We start from the raw sequence: 22,190 nt of genomic DNA, 5'->3' as shown, positions 1-22,190 counted from the left end.
TTTGATCGGGCAAAATCAGTTTTGTTTTGATACTTTTGATCTTAACGGGCACTGATCCCGCCTTGATAACAAATGAGTGAGAGAGAGACCCTGGCAAGCCATTTCAGCCAAGGCCTGATCATAAGTTCCGCAAGGTTAGAAGCGACGATGCCCCTGTATTCACGGCCCCTATGCCAACGGAGGGAGACCCTCACGCTTGGGGATAAGAGAGGGGCCAAGACATTGCGTGTACGTGTGTCTGAAGTTGTCTGCCCTCGTTTTGTTTTGCTCTTTTCTGGTCATGAGACCCGGAAGTTTTTGTCTGTCTGTATATTGTGCGTGTCTGCCTGCGTGCGTGTGTGTGTGTTTAATTTCTATCACATGGCAGTGTGTGAGAGATATAATAAAAACAGAAAAATGGCGACAGTCACGTTGTGGCGAGTCTATGCTGCGTCATTAGATAATCTTCATGCAAAGATCGCTAAGAACAAAGAAAAAAAAGAGAGGGGGTAGAAGACGCGGCTGGAAAGGTGGGTGGGCAGAAGGCAGTGGCTCGCGGGAGCGCGGCGCGGAGCGGGTGAGGGGGGCAGTCGATCAAGGAGGGGACGAGCGGGTGTATGTTTATTGCAGGGCGTTGCAATCTGGCATCCCAACTCCCGAGCTGTCCGCTCTCTGTCCACCTTTAGGCAGTACTGGAAATCCCAGCTAGAGGTTGGTCAATTTTGATATGGTGGGGGCATATTTTTTCAAGGGGGAGGTGACGGGAAGTGGGTTGGGGGAAGGCGATGGGTTGAGGTTTTAACTCCCTGCCTTGCCCCTTTTATTATTATTTTTTCCATTAGTAAACGCGATCACCCGTAGCGGCGCGCAGCTGGAGAAGCTGCGTTTTGTTTACAAGCGTTCTGCCCTAACAGCTGGCTGGCTGCTCCGCTCTAACCACCAGGCGCTCCGACCTCGCAGGCGCGCTTTCGGAATAGGCGCTGGAATGTTTTTCGCGGGGGAGGACAGGATGAGAACTGGGGAGTGGGCTTGGAGGAGCAAAACTCTGTTCCGTCGCTGCGGATCCCTTTTACGGAATGGATGTTTGTAAGCAGAAAGATATGATCCGGGAGGATTTGATGGCTCTGCGCAGTGATGGGGGGCAGAAGGAGGAGGTGTGGGGTGGGGGAGGCTTCTCCTCCGGAGGGCGTGTGTAGATGTTTGGCTTTTAAAATGTTGCGCACTATTATTTTCCTTAAGAATTCTGGCACTGCTCCCTTCCCGTCAAGTGATTGTAAATATAGCCTGGATGTTGTTTACATGAAACATCCAGAGGGAGGAGCCTAGGACGGAGGAAGAGGAGGAGGAAGACGGAGGAGTCTCCAAGGCTGGCTGGGGTGAGTATCCCAAAAGGAGGAGCTACAGCTGGGGCGAGACTGGCTTGGTCAGACTGCTTGGAAGCTGCTTGGTATGTGCGCTTGTCAGTTCCAGGTTCTGTCCTGGAATAGCCCCTCCCTGCGGTTGCTTGGTAGATTGTCCCACCAGGGGTTCCATTGCTGCTAAGAGTTCAAACCTGCCTTGTTGGAGTTCTGTGCTTGGCATTCGGGACTGGACAGCCAGTTTGCTGGCCTGTTTGTTGTACCACAAAGTGGTCTTGCCATCTTTTCTGTTTCCTGTCCAGCACATTATTGTTAATCATTCTGACTACATTTTTTTAAAGCAAGCATACACAACTGAGACATGACCAGAACCATTCCCAGCCGGACTAAACTGGCGCTGGTGGGGTCTGCAGGAAATTGAGGGCAAAACACACACCCCCAATTTCTGGCTGGATTAGATTTCTGTTTACATATGACACGTGTGTGTGTGGATTTGTATGTATATGTTTTAGTTCCCTCTTGGAAAAATTACTACTCCTCTAGAGAGAGGACAAGTAGTGCACTTTCTCCTATTGGGTGATTGTGGTAGCTGCTGCTTGACACACACTTAGAAGAGGGTGGAAGGAAACATATGTTCTTTGCAGCCACTAGCTGTACATACCTTTTGGGGCTCCCCAGAGGGTGTTGCTGCCAGGATCCCACACAACCCGGAGCCTTGAGTGAAGGAATGAAAAGGGAAGTACATTTGTTGCATCTTCACTTCAGAAGTGCATAATCTCCAGGTTGACGGCTAGCAAGCCTAGCTTTAGGACTCCTGTACCCATTGTCCTATAATCATTCTATAAGCCAAGGAATGTTGAGGCTAGTTGTGTCAGTGCTGCAGGAGACTTTTAAACATTGCATCAACAAAATGTCCTCATCTGCAGAACCATTGAAGGTACAAGGGGCCTGAATATTACATCAGTCTCTGATGTAAACTTCCTTAGCATTTGTATCTCATGTAGCCTCTTAACCATCCTCTGAGATAGTTGGACTGCAAGAGAGTGACTTGCCCGGGCCTATCCAATGACTCATAGGGCTGAGCAGAGAATAGGCTATGTGTCTTCTGTCCAGAAACCAATACTACCCACCATGCTACACACAATGCCTTGAAGATTTGCCCAGTTGAGATAAAATCTATGCATGTTTATTTTGAAAAGGACTGGTTCAGGGTTTCAGGGTGGCCCTGCATGGGCCCCCCCTGCTTCAGCGTCCCTCCAAGATTTATGGGTTTTTTCTTGGCAGGTGAGATGGAAAAGGAAAAGCAATGATAGAGCAACTCTCTCCGCCAGGAGAGTCACTCCTCCATTACTAACAAAGGCTATAGTTGCACAGGTGGTCTGAGGGTTGCATAAGAACAGTCCTACCAGATCAGGCCCAAGACCTCTATCGTCCAGCATCCGGTTTTCTACAGTGGCCCACTAGATGCCTCTAGGAAGCCCACAAACAGTAGAAGGCATGCCCCCTCCCTACTCTTGCTCTCCTACAACTGGTATTCAGAGGCATCCTGCCTTTGAACCTGGAGGTACTCTATAGCCATCAAGACTAGTAGCCTCTGAGACATTGGTTGACAGTGGGCTCTACTAAGGACCCTGGGTTCTCAGCACTTCAGCCTTGAGCTGCTGCTCAGTGATACTGTCTCCTGATGCTGGCTCTGATTCAGAAGCAAGCTCATTGGGGCTTACCACCGGTGAAATGGTAGAGCCAGCGTGGTGTAGTGGTTAGAGTGCTGGACTAGGACTGGGGAGACCCGAGTTCAAATCTCCATTCAGCCATGAAACTAGCTGGGTGACTCTGGGCCAGTCACTTCTCTCTCAGCCTAACCTACTTCACAGGGTTGTTGTGAAAGAGAAACTCAAGTGTGTAGTACACCGCTCTGGGCTCCTTGGAGGAAGAGCGGGATATAAATGTAATAATAATAATAATAATGATAATAATAATAATAAATGTGTAGGATGGCAGCCTTAGCCTCTAAGCTTATTTTCCATATCAGATCTTAACCTTGCAAACATTGTATGTCAAGAGCAGGAATAAAGTGCCTTTAAGTAGAGACTTGAGTGTTTTTCTGTGACCAATTAAGTCACTAAAATGAGCTCCCACATGTTTGGAACAAGAGGGAGATGTCTAGATTTCGAGGCTTGAGTTCTCACACCTCTCATTTTAGAGATTAACTACCAGGGCAGATCAAAATGTTTAAATCCTGGATTATTCAGAAACAGAGATTCCAGGAATAATAACTGTACACTAAGCTCTGTTTATAGTGAACAAGAGGCAAATGTTTAAAATACATGGCATTTTTGTTTAAGGATATCTGGTGGCTGTGAACCCTCTGAAGCCATTCCCAAAAAACTCCAGTGAGCACCCCGCTACACCTCTTTGTTTTATGTTTCAATTTGGATAGTTTTAAGCGTTCATGTGTCATCTGGCTGCTCACCAGGCCAGTTTCAAGGCCTTTTTGCTTGCCCATCTACACTCAATCACTTTTCTAAAGCCCACCTGCAGCTGGATTCTAATTCTTTGCTTTATAGAGAAGATAAGCAATTTATTAACAAATAGCTTTATAGTGAGGACAAGCTGTTTAGAACTATTTGGCAAAACGGCGGTTGTCCAGGGATGTGTTGATATGGACAAGCAGAATAGCCACAGTGTCAGGATACCTTGATCAACTACTTGCTTCATGGCTTCTGAATAGGTTATAGTTTAACAAAATATTGGTTGTTTGTCCCCTCTGGACAGAGTGACCAAGGTTCAGGTCTGTGGCCTTGGTTTCACCATTGCACCATCTGTGGTTTTAACAAATATTTTCTCTAAACATAACAGGTACTGCCTCCCCTCCCTTTCTTTTTCTGCATTGTTAAGAGTTTTGGAAGACAGTAAATCTTGCTTTATGAGTTAAGGTGGGGGCATGGGGTAAGCTTTCCCTGAGCTAATTACTTTTACCCTTTCCTGCGCTCTGCATAGGAGAAGTGGGATCATATCTGCTGTGGCGTAACTGAAGATTCTACATGTATTTTTTCATTTCATTTCATTTCTAGACTGCCTCATCCAAAGGCTCTGGGCGGTGCACAACAAATTTAAAAAACATAAAAACAAACATTTAAGAACACACTGCTTAAAACAATATAAAAACAATTTTAAAACAATTCAGAGCCATTTAAAACCAATTAAAATACTTTAAAACAATTTACATAGTTCTTATACAAGGACACCGCTTGTCATCCTACTGGTCTTACATTTGTTTTTGAGCAAATGTCTGTGGATTTTTGGAAAGGGGTGCCTTGGCCAGGAGGCTTCCAGGAGAGGGTGGGGGAAATGACAGGATTACGTGCCTATGTTTCATGGCTGATGCATAGCTAATAATGTGTTTAGGAGATTTATCCATTGAATTATTCATTTGTTTGTTACACTTGACAACAGAGGTTCTCATTTAGGGTGAAAGAGAATGCTTCTGTCAAACACAGGATGCCGCCTGACTAACAGATGTCTAAAGAAAGGTGTAGGGAGGAGGACAATGGCAGAAAGAGCCACAGACAAGACAAGGAAATGTAGAAAAGATGAGGTTTCATGGGCTGTGGATGTTTTGTATTAATATTTAAGCCCGATATAGCAGTCATTTACCTGTGGATGCTTACCTGGGCATAAACTTATTTCTGAGTTAATATTCATAGGATCAAGCTGTGCAGTACTGGTTTTCAACTGGTAAGATGTAATCTGCCACTGGGCCAGTCTCACCTTTAAGCCCCAACCTTCATTTTTTAAAATTTATTTGTTTGTTTGTTTGTTTGTTTGTTTGTTTACGTTAGCAGCATTCTGATGCTCTTAACTTAAGGCTGGTCACTCCAGCAGCATCAGAATGGTCTTCTGGAAAGATTCTGGTCTTCTGAAAAGGGAAGGGAATACTACATAGACACATAGAGTAAATTAAACACAATATGTGAACAAAACCATCACAACAGTAGTGAGCCCCATGTTGAAAATTGGAGTTAAAGGTTGATCTTGGATCCAGAAAGGTTGAAGGGCAGTGATATTATGATATTCAAGGCAAGTAGAAAAGAATATATAGGCAAAAGTCATGGTCATTAAACTTTCAGTGAATATTGACTGACTTTAATGACACTTATAGAATGTCTCCATTCTCAGGACTATGACTTTGCTGTGGGCAAGACTGTGTTTTGCCTTATTCAGTAATTTATCAGTTTCAAATATATAGATTTTCTCCTTGGTAGCACCTACAGCACTTTTAGTTCTGTTCTTGTTGTAATTACATACTGTGGGCCTAGTCCACTGGGAACCCTTCTTGCACAAGCTTCATTGAACTGAGCCATTAATTTAAACAGACCTTGCATGCAAGTTCCCAGTGGGAATGCACTTAATATTTTTAATCAAAGTAGCTCTTAATTCTTACTAATTGTGGTTACAATGTCTGTCTGTCTGGTTAGTGGAAACGGCTAGTGCAAAGATTCAGCATTCATACAATGCTAGGTAAAGGGAGAGGTATATCTGTACTTCTGCAGAAAAGAAACATGCAAATTTGGCAGGTTTAACTTTATATAAGTTAAGCTTGATAATCATTCATTCATTCATTCATTCCATTTATAAACCGCCCCATCCAAAGGCTCTGGGCAGTGTACAACTTTAAAAAGACATAAAAACACACAATTCAAAACACAGTGATAAAAACAATATAAAAACAATTAAAATACTTTTAAAAACACTTTACAAACCTTGGAAGGCCAGGCCAAACAAATAAGTTTTTAGGGCTCTCTTAAAGGCCGACAGCGAGCCTAAACTGCGGATATCTTCTGGGATCTCTCTCTCTCTCTCTCTGCCGGGATATATAATGAATATAGACTACACAATTAAAAATAAAACCTATTGTTGAAACAACATATTTTAGACCCAGACATAGCTCCATATGCAGTGGAGCCTGGTACAGCATGGATGTTGCATTAGTAAGTTCAATCAGAGACATAGTTTTTAGTAAGGATGGTTAAAGATATTTCAGTACAGGATGAGGCTATAAGTCTCAGCAATGTTTAAAGGCTCTCTGTGGGACATATTCAAGATTAAATTGCAAAAGAAATCCTTTGCATTTTAAGAGTGTTTGTTGTGGTTACTTTTTAATATCTTAACTATAGCAACATTATCAACATCGGTCAAACAGTCACACTTATTTATTTGGAGCAAAGGAATTTCTCTTTAGCCTTCATACCTTGCACATTGACTCATTTGTTGCTTATAACAATAATCATTTGTGTTTAACAATAATCAGTGTGTAAAATCGGTGATTTGGCCAGAAAAATAGGTGCTCCTGAGAGATAACAATATGCAGTTAGAAAACTGAGAGGGCAGAAGAAACTCCTCTTTCCCTAAGCTGCTTGCCTTTATTCAGTATCTGGCATATTTAATTAAAATAATTTTGGGTGGTAGAGCTAGGGAAAGATTTCTTCCTAAGACTGAGGAGAGCCAAGGCCAATCGGCCAAGTGACCACACTGAAATAGGCAGACCGTATGTTGTGACTAAGTCTAAGACAGCTTCTCATGTATTATATAACAGCTATCTTTAAAAAGCTCCACAAACAATAATATCATGAAAAAGGAATAAGCAGTACAAGATATATAGAAGTTAAATTACAAATAGTAGCTTAATTAGAGTTGATGAGTTCCAAGGTGTTCATGTTGCCATGTTATCCTGACATTGGTATCCCATGTTACCCTGTGCGGTAGCTTAGGCTGAGAGAGAGTGACTGGCCTAGAGTTCAGCCAGTGAACTTGATGGCTGAAAGGAAACCTGCACCTGAGTGTCCCCATGTCAAGTCCAAGCTCTCACCTAAAAGCCTAAATGTCATTTCTGAACTAGGGCATGGTAAGCAAAATCTCATACAGTATTATGTAATGTATTTGAAAAGTACTGTAACGGTTTGCATTTATAATGGTCAGTGTCTTTTGCACTAGCATTGTTCAGCACTGGCTTATCTGCATTCCTAGACCATATCCTTTTTTCAGTTCAATAAAGAGGAGTGTCTTTCTGAAAGTTATAACATGGTTTTGAGGAATTAAATTTCTTTATGTAATATCATTTATTTGTAATACACTTTCCGTGCAAAGCTGTTTTCTGGAAAGCACAGTGCTGATTCGGTTTAGCCTCTTTATGGCTTGCAATGAATATTGTTTAATAAGTTCTATAGAGTTGCACTTTTTTCATTCTGTTAAGAACATGAAATAGAAAATTGAAAGCAATGCCATTTGTAATGCAGTGTGGCAGAATTCAAGACATTCACTTATTAACTTCACCTGAATTGCTTTAATCCAGAATAAGAACTCTGAGGTGTAGAAGATAAATACCTTTAAGACTTAACCACAGTATACATTTTGTAGATTGCAAGTACATGTTTACATGTGTTACATATATATTCGATAAAACACAAGTGGGGAAAATTGAAGATGAAATGCTATTGAATTTAGTAGCCTAGTTCAGCATGACTTCAGGAATATTGTATTCCTTCATTCAGGGAATTTTACTCCAGAGTACTGTGATGTGAAACATACCTCTTTGTAGACTCATTCAGATTACCTTTTTTTTACTGGCAGTATTTTGTTTCTCCTCTGCAGGTCCCAAATAAGGATCTTTCCCCTTCCTATTATTGAGCTTTTCTACCTTCTGGCACTATCATTACCAGTTGGGAGAAAAACATGCATCGATAAAAGTTGTTACATGCTTGAGGAGGTACCCAATTAAAACTTACTCTGCTGCTGACCAGGTGTCGCAAGAAGTAAGGAGGTAAGGAGAAAGTGAGGGTGTGTAGCCACTAGGTTTTTTGCAGGGGAGTGCAAGAGAAGCCGTACTTCACCACCTGCCTGCCTATTGCTTGCCTTCTGCCCATCGTGAATGAATGAATAGCTTTATTACAATAATAAATACAACTAACTATACAACATTCAGATAAGAGATCTATCATACCATACACCAACACAGAAAACATTTTATCGCAAGACCTAAAGGGTAGAAATTATTGTTGGTGGATCTTAACAGTGGCCACACAAAATTTAGAAACCTTGTATGTGATAGAAGATTTCTTATCTTCAAGAAGAGGTGCAGGGGCGTAGCTATAATTGAACGAAAGGGTTCAAAGAACACGGGCCCCCAGTTCCTGAGAGCCCTCCAGCTCCATCCCTTCCTATTTTCTTCATTGTCTCCCTCACTCTGGGGGGCCGCCCGAGAGAGGGATGAACACGGGCCCCCTCTCCACTAGCTACGCCCCTGAAGAGGTGTGACATAAAATTCATCAGTTCGGCCAGGGTAATAACAAGGAAGTAATAAGGCTATACAGTCACCTTAAGTGGCACAGCGGGGAAGTGCTTGACTAACAAGCAGAAGGTTACCAGTTCAAATCCCCACTGGTATGTTTCTCAGAATAAAGGGCAGCAGTAATATAGGAAGATGCTGAAAGGCATCATCTCATACTGCATGGGAGGAGGCAATGTATTCTACCAAAAGGAAACCACAGGGCTCTGTGGGCACCAAGAGTCGAAATTGACTTGACGGCACACTTTACCTTTTACTTTACCTTAAATAAGGCTACATCATTATAGAAAGATATATATATACCCAAAGTGTGTGTTATAATACATTTTTTTGTATTATACTAGTATTATACAACACTAGTATCAAAAGAGGTTTGGATAAATGGAAATGTCAGCTGTAGTGATATATGCCTTGATCTAACGGGGCAATCTGTTCCGTAGGATCTTTCATGTACAAATAGCTCTTCTGGATATTGGCCAGCATAAACAAAAAGGTGCCACACAAGGGGGAAACCCTATCTCCAGCACCTGAAACTGTGCAGGAAGTGTTGCCCTCAGGATTTTTGAGTGTAAGAGGACCAATTCTAGGCACCGCCTCCACTCCAAAAAAGGTGACCAGCCATCTCTTTTGTGGTAGAGACACTCACATCTAGCACCTTTTGCCCAGCTGTTTTTATATGTGAAGATTTCTAGATGGGGTTTGTTGGCTTTCTCTCACATGTGTTAACACGGGGCTTTGTAGGAGGCACTCAGAAAATGTGGATATAGGTGTGTCAAATCACTAGAAATCCCAAATAACCAACTGGGTGTGTGTGGTTTCATACTCTATTGTGTAAAATAATTATTGTCTCTTCTTGTGAGACAAATGTTTGTAATTTGGTGTGTTTTGTTTAAACGTTAAAAGTATTTTCCCCAATACGTTTTTGTCTCATCATTGCCCTCTTGTGTTAAAAAAAAAATGTGAGATGTTTTTGAACATAATAATTAGTAATATGAACACTTCAACTGAAAGTATCTGTGATACATTGTACAGGATTCACTGATATGCAAAGGGCAGGTTTCTGGACTTGTTTAATGCATTTTCAGCTCAGTTATTTCAGTCCTAGAGACACTGGCTGACATCCTGACAAACAAAGCTCACACACTTTGAGGGACTGTAAGGACATGCCAGGAAACCATGCACAACTCCTCCAGTCCCATTGCGTGCATTCTATGCTGCACAAGAGAGTTTGGAAGAGTGCTGTGCTCCGGAAGCCATCTGTAAGATCGGAAACACGTCAGTGAGATTCAGCAGTTTTGGTGACTCTTTTAATAATTGCCCTCTTTTATTCATTACAAGAGTTGTGCGAAGGCTCCCGGCACGTCCCTGCAGTCCCTCAAAGTGTGCACGCTTCATTAGTCAGCCACAGTGGCTAGCAATTTATATTCTGGAATCTAAATGTCAAGGAGCATCACAGCCTAAGGTTACAATCCACATCCTATTCCAGTTAGTGGCCAAAACAACCGTTGATCTTAATGGTCAGATTGCATCCTAAATCCCAGATTTACATAAGCAGTCTTACTTCATATCTCCTCTGTACATTGGTCTTAGTATAGAAAATCTCATCCTCTTTCTGCCAGTTTTCTTTGATTCTGCTTGCATTCCAGTAATTAGTTAAACTTTAGTGGAGACAGGTTTAGCTTGGGTTTTTGCAACATTATATAAGGTGGGTAGCAGTACGGCCAAAGGGTATGCCCCAGAACTCCCTGTGATCTCCAAAAGACTCAGCAGTGCAGTCTCAGTGTGCATGGGAAAACAGGTTTGAAGTAGTGCAGGAGTCCAAAGTGCTGTGCTGCATCCAGGGTGGGAGGCACTCTTTGATTTCTTCTTCCTCAGGTGGCTGGCAGAGAAATGTAAGCAAAAGACCGGTCCTTGCCCCAACAAGTTTACAATCTAAATTTCAACAGTGAGGTGAGAGCCATAGGTAACAGGGATGAAGATGAGCAAATGTAGTTACATACTGCATGTGTACTACAAATGTAGTCCATTCAATAAATATAATAATTGGCAGTTTGGCATCTCTTGGTGCCCTAAATCGGATGCCTCACTACCTTATGTTGAGGCTGCCGCTGAGCTGCTTTTATGGTTGAGTTGATCCTGAATGGGGATGAGACAGAGTGATAAAGCATTTCCAATGCTGACACATGCTAAATGTTAATCTATAACATTTTGATATGTCTGTGAAATGGCAGTCTTTGAACTTAACAAGATGAGCTGTTAAACACATCATTTGGTGCTGAAGTTCCTCTTTAATTGCAGCCATGGGATCGACTGATCCAGATTGGGACCACAGTGTGGGAGGATTAAGCTTTCCCCCACCATGGTACTAATCCAACCCCAACACAGTACTTCCAGTGACTGTTGCTGGTGTCTATCTTATGTTTCTTTTTAGATTGTGAGCCCTTTGGGGACAGGGCTCCATCTTATTTGTTTGTTATTTCTCTGTGTGAACCGCCCTGAGCCATTTTTGGAAGGGCGGTATAGAAATCGGATTGATTGATTGATTGATTGATTGATTGATTGGGCTCCCTGGCTGTTGTTTAATGACCCCCCAAAAGCCCAGGACCAAACATGACTGCCACCCTGACTCACCACGCAGCTTTTGGGGGATATTTCCAGGTTGTGCAGGGCACTTCTCAGAGAAGGAGTCCCCTCTTACTGCGCAAAATAAGCATTGCAGAGTTCAGGAAGTTCTCCACAGAATAAATTACTTTTTCCTGATTCACAGGTGCACACTGAGTCAGAATGTGAGCTAGTATGTGTAAAGTCATGTCTAGTATGGCACTTTGATTTCAGCTACTTGGCCACTGGTAATAATGGGGGAGTACCAATAGGGTGGTTATTCTGTTTTTATAGTAATAACCATTTACAGCACAGGTTTGCTGCTTCACCAGTTGGAACAGCCACAGTGGTGCTGTGTTCTTTATTTATCACTTGCCTAACAAAGGGACAACACTTTTCAGTATTTGGGCTTCTGTGGTTTTCTCATTAAGGCATCTGGGCGGGTGTATCTTGCCATGTCAGATTAAAGTAGAGTGACTTCCATGTTGAAAAGTTGGTCATCCCTGGACTTCTAGAGTGGAAAATTCTATCCCAGAATCTTTCACAGCACACTTTCTATTTTCAGTTCTAAGGCTACCTATTCATTTAAAAGCAAAGGTGAGATTTGAACCTGTAGATCAGGGATTTTCTAATTGATTACTCGGCAACTACACCAGCTTAGGTCTCTCTCTCTTTCTCTCTCATCTGAACTGACATTTCTCTTCTCAAATGCAACTTATCAGCCACTAGACTTCACTGACTTTCCATGGGTGAGTAACACTAGAGGTTAAGTTCTGTTTAGAGTAGTTCCTGAGAGTCTTAATACATCATTGCTAGAAGTGTGTGCTGATATATGAGTCCTTGGTCATAGAAAAGCCTCTCTGTGTACACAGCAGTTAGTAACACTAGAGTACATAGCCATGTCATCCCCACTTAGCCTTTTGACTATAGTTCATAAAACAAATGGAACAGCAATGGTGCTGAAACGACAATAAATTGTATTTATTGTCATTTCAGCACTATTGTGGAGACTATGTTTGCCCTGAGACTGTTTGAGGTCCACTGGTAGCAAGCCTGAGCTCTTCGTTCTTTTGGAAGCATCTAGCATTTTAAATGTATTGTTGATACAATATGCTGACACAAAAAAGAAAGAAACACCACCATGGCTGCTTTCCAATGAGATCATGTGCACACATGCAAGTGATAGTTGAGCAAATTGGGATTTACTGTTGTTCACCAAGCTGAACCCTAGCTGCTTTTTAAAGTGTGGATTATGTTTAAAAAGTGCTTTGGTGAGCATTGCTGCTGTGGGGAAATGGCCTTACAAACCCCAGCAGGAAGGCTGCTTTAGGAGGCACACAGCAGTGACTCTTGTCTAACATCTTATTCTTTCATACAGTCACTCTGCTGAAACGAACTATTGGGTCATATTGTACATATATCTGAACAATTCTTTAATTGTAGCACTATTTTTCATTCATTCATTTAGTATATTTGCATACCGTCCCAAACTCATGTCTCTGGGCAGTTTACAACAAACATTAAGACAAATTAAAACAGCAAGTAAAACAATTTAAAGCCACAATTCAGGTTAAAAAGCTTGGGTGAATAAATGTATCTTGAGAGTATTTTTTAAAGTTGTCAGAGATGGGGAGGCTCTTATTTTGGCAGGGAGCGCATTCCACAACCTTGGGGCAGCAACAGAAAAGGACGCTCCCTGAGCAGCCACCAGATAGATGAGCAGGTGGCAACTGCAGATGACCTCTCCAGATGATCTCAATGAGCAGTGGGGCTCATAGGCCATTTGCATCAATGGACTCATAACACCATTCTCTCTGGAATGACCCCACTTCAATTTTCTTAAGAAATACAATGCGAGTGCAATTTGTTTGTTACAAATAACTGTTGTGAGAGGAGATGCTTGCATATTGCACACACACACACACACACACACACACACACACACACACACACACACACTGCATATAGGAAAATGGTTGTACTATACTGTGAACAATTAATGGAAGCTTCTGCGGTGGATAAATTACTGAATAAACTTCCAAATGGCATGTCTTATTGTATATATATTTATTGTATATCAGATTCTATAGTGACGACCCAGTTCTGACAGTCAAGATTCAAGCATCAGTGTCCACTGTGATCTTTTTTGAGCATCCAACTAAGGAAAAACCAAGCCTTTGACTCTTGGGATCATTTGCATCCAAAATATTTGAAGTACTGTTTATCCCAAGGAGATGGGCAGATAATGACTGACAGGCTGCCCTGGCTCAGTTATCACTGTGCTGATGCTGTCTATGCTAAAGGTACAGTACTGTGATAACTGAAGGATGGCAGCCATCTTAGCTTCACAGGAACCCAACAAGTGAAGATCAAAGACAACATTATTCTCTGCTGAGAAGCTGGCTATGCTTTATATATGCAAACCAAAGCAAGGATGTATTCCAGTTGGAAAACACATGTTAACAATTTTGCAGCTTAACATTTCACTTCAATGAAAGACACTGCTGATGGGTTTGGGGGCATAATAAAATTTGACAATAACAAAAATTCCTTTCTTCTATTATAACTCATCTTTGCTCTTTGGAAGTTTCAGACAATGAAACAGAGAATGAAAGATGACAAATGTGTGTTTGAGTACTCAGATGGCATGGATTTCACCAGCAAATGAACCTGCAACTTTGCTGCATTCTGCGTGTTGCAATTAGGGTTCCTACTCTTTAACAGGTTGCAGCTTGTTGTGTAACAGTCTGAAAAGCTGAACTGCCAACATTCCCTTATCTACACAATGATCAAAGGTATAAAGAATTTAGTGCTGAAAAGGTGGCCATCCCTGTTCTAGGCAAGGTGCAGCAATGTTGAGAGACTCTCCCAATGTGGCTCTTTTACACACAGAGTCAGACATTTAAAATTGATGTGTCCTTTTTGCCATCTGTGGAAATGAAAAAAAATGTGTAAGTACATAGATACTTAATTAGGTCTGTTGCACACATAATGCTGTCAGTTGTTTAACCAAAGTTAAGCAATCAGGAGCAAGCCACAAGACCATGTGCTTCCTTTCCCCTCCAGTAGCTTCTGGAGCACAAAAAGCTTCATCATGGTTAACTGTTAAGCAGGAGCTGCAACCATGGTAAAAGCTGGCTTCAGATCCTCAATTAAGCAGGAGCAGTTTCCCTGTAACAGGGATTTCCAGATGTTGACTACAGTTCCTAGCATCTTCAGCTGCAGTGGCCACTGGCTGGGATTATGGGGGTTGTAGTCAACAGCATCTGGGAATCCCTGTTACAGGGAACACTGAGCAGAAGCCCCATTTAGTTCTACCCATGGTTAATTTTTCTGCAAATGTTATCTGTGGTTAAACCTGGTAGAGGAATTCATGTTTCAGAATCAGGGAAGGAAGGGTGTGATCTCATGGCTTCCTTCTGATTACTTAACCATGGTTAAGCAATTGTCAATGTTCTATCTACTTCAGCTATGGCTGTCATGTCTGAATTCTTAAATTGTGTAGATAGACTATTCAGATATATGTTAATACTGTGTATATTATATAACAGTTTGCCATTTACTTTTCAATTAATGCTGTTCATGGATGTTGGGAAAGGTCTGTGTTTTAAAAAGACTAGACAATCTCATAAATAGGGTGGAAGAAACAGTAAACCCTGTCAATATTTGAAGTGTAGCTTAGCAGACCTTCCTTCTGCTGAGATAACAATGCAATTTTCTCATTTTGATTTAAAAGTGTGGGGAGTAGAAAACTGATTGCAACATCAGTGAAAAATTAAGACCTTAGGGTTGCAGCAAACTGTCATGGTAGCCTGGGCTTATGCCAGAGCTTTATGTTGCAAGATTGCAAAAAAACCAACACACACTATTAAAGACCGTACCTATCCTGAACATTTTGTAGATATGCATATGTAACAAAGATCAAAGTGGCAGCATCTCACTCAATATTCTCATATTTAAGAATGGATGTGAGGTTTTTGATAGTTGTCATGTGTCATTCTTTGCTTCTGTGAGAAACCTCATAACCTGAATTAATCACTATATAAACCCAGCCCAGTATTTTAATTTGGCTTCTGTTTTAAAATCCTGGGTGAGCTGAGTTTTAATGTGTCTGGGGATGGGGAGAAGTGGTGTATCCACTGATTATGGGGCAGCTATTCCAGTGGTGGTGCAGAGTAGAAGTAACGTTGACGACAAGTCAGCAGGCTGTGGCAGGGAAAGGGAGATCAGAAACATAATTGCTGGCCAGCTCTTTGACCTTGGAAAGCAATGCCAACTACTCACAGAACCTTGTCTTGCTCCTTTGTAATGCCAGGTTGGTCAGAATAATCCTGAAATCATCCATGATTTGATTCTGGATGAAGGGGCCGATCTGGCACGTACAGAGACTTGGTTGGGGGAGGCTGGTGGCCCGGTCTGGTCCCAGATATTTGGTTGAGGGAGGCTGGTGGTCCAGTCTGGTCCCAGCTTCTTCCTTCAGGGTACTCTGTTTAGGAGCAGAGAAGGGGATGTGGGTGGGGAAGTGGCATGGCTATGGTCTATAAGAATGATATCTCCCTTGCCAGGATCCCTGTCTAAGTGTCTAACCATATTGAGTGTGTGTACTTAAATTTGGGGACCAGGAATAGACTAGGACTTCTGTTTGTGTACAGATTGTTCTGCTACCTGACGGAGTCCCTAACTGAGCTGATGGGCTTGGTCTCAAGTTTGGTGTTGGAGTCTCCCAGGCTTGTGGTGCTGGGCAACTTCAACGTTCACTTGGACCAATTTGTCCAGGGCCGCTCAGGAGTTCATAGTGGCAATGACAACTATGGGCTTATCCCAAGTAGTCTCGGGACCAATGCATATTGCTGGTCACATACTTGATCTGGTCTTTCGATCTGAACAGTGTGGTGTTCTGTGAGTGGGGACTCCTATGATTTCCACATGGTCATGGACAAGCAACCATCTGGTTAAGGTTGGACTCACGATCATGTTGCACCTCCACAAGTGCGGGGGGCCCATTAGGATGGTATGCCTGAGAACGTTATTGGATCCAATATGATTCCGAGAAGCCCCTGGAGGGATTTAGTGTTGGCTCTGCTGGTGGTCCTGTTGATACTCTGGTGGAGAATTGGAATAATCAACTCACCAGGGCAGTGGACACGATCGCTCCTAAGCGTGTTCTCCGACCCACTTCAAAACTGGCCCCTTGGTATACAGAAGAACTAAGGGGGCAGAAGCAACGAGGTAGACGACTAGAGCACAAGTGGAGGAAGACTTACTACATAGAGTGCATTTGAAGATCTATGCTCAGGCGATACGTGCAACAATGAAGTGATTCTTCTCCTCCTGTATCATTTCATGTCCGTAAGTTCACGTCCGACGGAGTTGTTCAGGGTTGTGAAGGGGCTTATGTGCACCCCTTCCCCCTTGAATCAGTACTTGGAACCAATTATTTGCTGTGACAATTTTAATGAGTTTTTTGTGGACACAATCTCTTTTATTCAGGCTGACTTAGATTCAGACTCCACGATAGTTATAAAGTCTGATGCCGCGGTGTCCAGCAGCTCTTCTTATGTGATGACCCTGGATTAATTTCAGTTTGTGACTCCTGAGTATGTGGACAAGTTGCTCGGAATGGTGTGGCCTACCACCTGTCCTCTTGAACCTTGTCCTCATTGGCTACATTACTCTAAATTCTAAACATTGCTAAGTCCAGATCCTTAGTAGGCTTGTGTAGCTTTTAAGAGTTGCACCATGTGTGACTTCTTATAGTGCTGTAGTAAGGAAAATACTCATTATTTCTTGACCAGCTAAAAAAAACAAGCTACTGTAAAATGTCAAATCACAGAATTTTAAATAACAGAATTTTTTTAAATAAAAAAATACCAAACCTTTCCTGCAGTCTTACAATCAAAATAAATGATATGAGGAAGGTGTGCAGGTAAAGAAGCTGCTTCTAGTAGAGTTTCTGTGCAATTCCTAAAGATACTGGGCAGCATTCAGACTAAATAAGTCATGGCTGAGTCCCAGTGATATTAATGGAACTGAAGTTAGTCATGATGATTAACTTACCCTGTTGATTTTGATAGTGCTTTTTACCCTTTGTCAAGACTGAAGCCACCTAATGGTGCAGCGGAGAAGTAACTTGCCTAGGGAGCAAGAGGTTGCAGGTTCAACTCCCCGCTGGTATGTTTCCCAGACTATGGGGAAACACCTATATTGGGCAGCAGTGTTATGCTGAAAGGCATCATCTCATACTGTGTGGGAGACGGCAATGGTAAACCCCTCCTGTATTCTACCAAAGACAACCACAGGGCTCTGTGGTTGCCAAGAGTCGACACCAACCCGATGGCACAACTTTATTTACTTTTGTCAAGACTAAGTAGTCTGGATGCTGCCCATAGAAGGCCCTTTAAGTTCTAAAGCTGGCAACACTCATTTCGGCCCTCAGGAATGACCTGGAGGTAGGGTTGCCAATTGAGTGGTTGCAGTCACCACTCAGTTAACCAGTGAGGATATTTTTGTTTTTTATTTATTCATTTATTTATTATATTTCTATACTGCCCCATAACGACATCTTGTGTTCAAGTGCAATGCCATTCTTTTTTTTTAAAAAACAGCTGCTGCTTTCTCCTTATCATAACTGTTTTAGGAAAAGAAGCAGACTGAGCCAGTTTTTACTGGCTCCTTGGCAACCCTGCCAGTAGCCCAGTCTGTAATTCAGGATGTGTATCATTCACTGTGTTTTGAAACAAGTATTGTTGCCTTAGAGTTCAGTACCAGATCCAGAGTATTAGGCTGTTTTATGCACAATGGGCTGACTTCAGATTCTTTTAGTTTTCCATTACTCCAAGGATAGAGGGAACTGGGAAACAACTGTTTCTCTTCTATATAAATGGTTATTGTACCAGGACTGCTGGTAGTCTGAACATAAAGAACATAAGGACAGCCCTGCTGGATCATACCTAAGGCCCATCTAGTCCAGCATCCTGTTTTACACAGTGGCCAACCAGTTGCCACTGGAAGCCACAGGCAGGAGTTGAGGGCATGCCCTCCCTTCTGCTGTTACTCCCCTGCAACCAGTACTCACAAGCATCCTACCTTTGAGGCTAGAGATGGCCTTTAGCCCTCCAACTAGTAGCCAATGATAGACTTCTCCTCCATGAAGTTATCCAAACCCTTCTTGAAGCCATCCAGGTAACAACAAGATCTGGTTATCACCACATCTCGTGGCAGAGAATTCCACAAGTTGATCATGCATTGTGTGAAAAGTACTTCCATTTGTTGGTCCTAGATTTCCTGGCAATCAATTTCATGGGATAACCCCTGGTTCTAGTGTTATGTGAGAGGCAGAAGAATTTCTCTCTATCCACTTTCTCCACACCATGCATGATTTTATAGACCTCCATCATGTCTCCCTGCAGTCATCTGTTTTCTAAACTAAATATCCCCAGGTGCAGTTGTAGCCTTGCCTCATACGAAAGGTGCTCTAGGCCCCTGATCATCTTGGTTGCCCTCTTCTGAACCTTTTCCAGTTCTACTACAATGTCCTTTTTGAGATGTGGTGACCAGAATTGTACGCAGCATTCCAGGTGTGGTCTCACCATAGTTTTGTATAAGGGCATTATAATATTAGCAGTTTTATTTTCAATCTCCTTCCTAATGATCCCTAGCATGGAATTGGCCTTTTTCACAGCTGCCGCACATTGAGTCGACACTTTCAAACCAGCTGTCCACCACGACCCCAAGATCCCTCTCCTGGTCAGTCCCATCAGCATATACTTGAAGTTGGTTTTGTTTGTTTTTTGTTCCAATGTGCATCACTTTACACTTGCCAACATTGAACTGCATTTGCCATTCTCTTGGCCACTCACCCAGTTAGGAGAGATCCTTTTGGAGCTCCTCACAATCAATTCTGGATTTCACTACCCAAAAGAGTTTGGTATCATCTGCAAATCTGGCCACCCCGCTACTTACCCCTGCTTCTAGATCATTTAGTGCAGTGTTAGTGCACTGCAGTCTGTGCAGTGTTAGCTGCCCATTTTTCCTTATCTTTGCTCCCTGTCTACTCTTGCCTGCCTTTCTTGTCTTACTATCATTATCCAACTTGCATCATGATGTGTTTGGTGTGTCTAATCTGTCTAATCAAGATACTTAGGATGGTTTTGTTTACAATTGCAGTAAAATAGAGTCCCTGATTAATGTTAGGCTACTATCCCCACTTTTCACAATCTTCAGCTACAGTGCTTGTTGCATAAAGAAATCCATGTTAATTAAGTTACTGGTAACTTTGTATACAAATCAACAGCTGATGGACATTAATGCTACACATTTCCAGGGTAATCGCTCCATGTTGATCGAGGAACAAGTGCATTCACGTACAACAAGAGAAAGCCCTCTATATTTAGCAAGCAAGCTTGCTTATTTTGTGGTAGCTGTGGGTTGCTTACAATGATACATTTCTCTAGTTGTGTTTTTCAAAGGTATAGGGAAGAAACCTGAGAAAAGTTAATTATTAGGATGATTAATGAGGGGTGGGTCACATATATAGGAGCAACATGGAGATTCCTGTGAGTTATGTAAATTGCAGATAAGGCCCCAAGAGCTTTGATAATGGGTGGCTCAGAGTAGTTTGGGAACAATTTAACAGCCACTAAAACAGAAAGTGTATGTTTATTTCCTGTTTTCATGCTTCTTCTCTTTGAAAATGAAGCTTAGGTGTTGCCCCTGCTGAAATGCGTGTGTGTTGTGTGAATGAGTCAAGAGAAGGAAGCACAGGGGAAAGAGAGTGCATCTGTCCTACATGCCTGAGCTCTCTCTGGAATATTACAGATGACAACAGGAAATACAGGTCATTCACATTTCCCATTTTAGCAACATCTCAGTTCTCAAACTTGTACCAGGGAGTTATTTGCACATGGCTTGATACTGCGGGGTAAATGTTGAGCGAAGCCACTTCAAATCGCACTCGCAGCATTGAGGGAAGCAGCCCCACCCCTCTGCTCTCGAGTTTTGTTTTGATGCAAGTTCACATGTTTTCCTCTGTGTTTTCCTTCTAGCCGGGGTAGTAGGGTGGGGGTGGGATAGTACTAAAGAGCTACATCTGAATTTCTAAAGAGAGTATCCTTATTATACTAATGATTCTACATCAGTGCCTCTCCCTAGGAAACAAGAGGCTCCATCTCTGACAACTTTTAAAAAGTATTTAAAGGCACATCTATTCACCCAGGCTTTTAATTAAATATTGTTTTAATAGTTTTAACATTGCTTAAAATGTTTTAAGGTTTGAATTGTTGTAGTGTGTTAACTTTTGCTGTATCATTTACTTTGTTTTAACTGGTGTTTTAATTTTTGTTATTTTTTTAAACTAATGTTTTAACTTTTCCTGTTTGTTGCTTAATTGCAAACCACCCAGAGATGTAAGTTTTGGGCAGTATAAAAATATGTTAAATAAATAAAATATTTGCTCCAGCATTTTCAGAAAAAGTAGCTTAAAACCAGCATTTTAAAAACCTGGAAATACCTCGAGAAAAGCTAGAATTCACAAGACAAAGCCTGATTTGTGTGTGAAGTGAGTGTAAGGATCTAGAAGGGACTTTGAGGTAAGTTTGGCTGTTGTGTGAACACACACACTCTCTTCTGAAGGAGATTCAGGGTAGAACCCCTGTCTATAAAGCCGCCTGGCCATTCCAACATGTTAAATAATGTTGAGAATAGTCCCTGTTTGCCAAAGCTGTATTATTAAAAAGCTGAAGCTAGAGGGTGCCAGAGCGTATATTTTTGAGCATGCATTAAAATGCACAAAGAAACAAATGTCACCAGAATGCTAAGCAGTTTGTGTCCAGTGTCACAAAACAGAAAGAGATATTCTTTCTGTGGCTGAAAGAGACTTTCGTCATTCTCTTCACAACTAAGCATTACACAATAACATATGCATTCAGTGGGTTCATATGAAGATTACATTCACCCTTCACCCAAAACTTGCTTGAAAATCATCATAAACTTGCCTGAATCAAGAGATAGAGAGATGGTACATAAAAATTATATCAGCTTTGAACACAATTTCTAGGAGATAAATCAATTTAAAAAGTTTAAAAATCTATAATTTAATCCATGGGTAGGGACAAGTCTAGACTTTAAGGGTCTTGTTTCCCAAGAACGGCACTGAAAGGTGATTATCCCCAATAAATATTTTCTCCTCATAATGATGCAGCCACAAGAGATTATATTTCACAGAGCTTTCCCTAACCCCTCTGAACGGTACAAGAGTTCTCTGGGGATATGGATGCTGCTGGTTAATAGGAAATGATCCCTCTCTGAAGAGCTCTCTAAATATGTTCTTGAATGCTCTAGATGAGTCCTGCCATAACCCCAAAAGCAATCTAGGCGTGCAACAGCAGAGTGAACAGTTTTTTCCTGACAGAATTCTGGTGCCTTTTACTGCAGTGTGAAAAACAGCAGTTTAGCAGACAAAGCTTTTCCTGGCATGTAGATATGACATTGGAAGAAACTTCATATGCTAATTCCTGCCTGCTAAGTTGCTATTAGAGACAAGGAGCCCTGCCAGAAAGTATATTCTTAATGAGGTGACTTGTCTGTGAGCGAATTAGCAAGGTTGTTACAAGGAGAAGTTCGATATTGGTTAAAATGGGACCAGGGGCGTAACTACCATTAGGCAAGGGGAGGCAGCTGCCTGGGGGCCCCCACGCCTTGAGGGGCCCCCCAGAGGCAAGTCACATGTGAAGTGTGTGTGTGTGCATCCGCGAGGGGCCCATTTAAAAATTTTGTCTCTGGGCCCACTCCAGCCTTGTTACGCCCCTGAATGGGACAATGCCATAAAGGAAGGGGGAAAGCTTAAAAAGACCTTTAAAAACATTTTATGTACAGTCCCACATCAGATACAAGCTATTCTGTGAAATCAA

At 42.0% G+C, this 22,190-nt stretch overlaps 1 protein-coding gene across 1 annotated transcript in view; it reads left to right on the top strand.

Annotated features, from left to right (window-relative positions):
- The first annotated feature begins 1,157 nt into the window (after window positions 1–1,157).
- JAK1 (Janus kinase 1) overlaps window positions 1,158–22,190 on the top strand; it is a 150,088-nt gene continuing 129,055 nt past the window's right edge. Inside the window, exon 1 of the mRNA XM_053243926.1 lies at window positions 1,158–1,355. The gene's annotated coding sequence lies outside the window, so the exon portion shown is untranslated. The remainder of the gene's footprint in view (window positions 1,356–22,190) is intronic.

The sequence above is a fragment of the Hemicordylus capensis genome, chromosome 4 (assembly GCF_027244095.1).
Source record: "Hemicordylus capensis ecotype Gifberg chromosome 4, rHemCap1.1.pri, whole genome shotgun sequence".
Taxonomy (NCBI): domain Eukaryota; kingdom Metazoa; phylum Chordata; class Lepidosauria; order Squamata; family Cordylidae; genus Hemicordylus; species Hemicordylus capensis.
The sequence above is the reverse complement of the archived record's forward strand: the minus strand, read 5'-3'. Positions and strand labels throughout refer to the sequence as shown.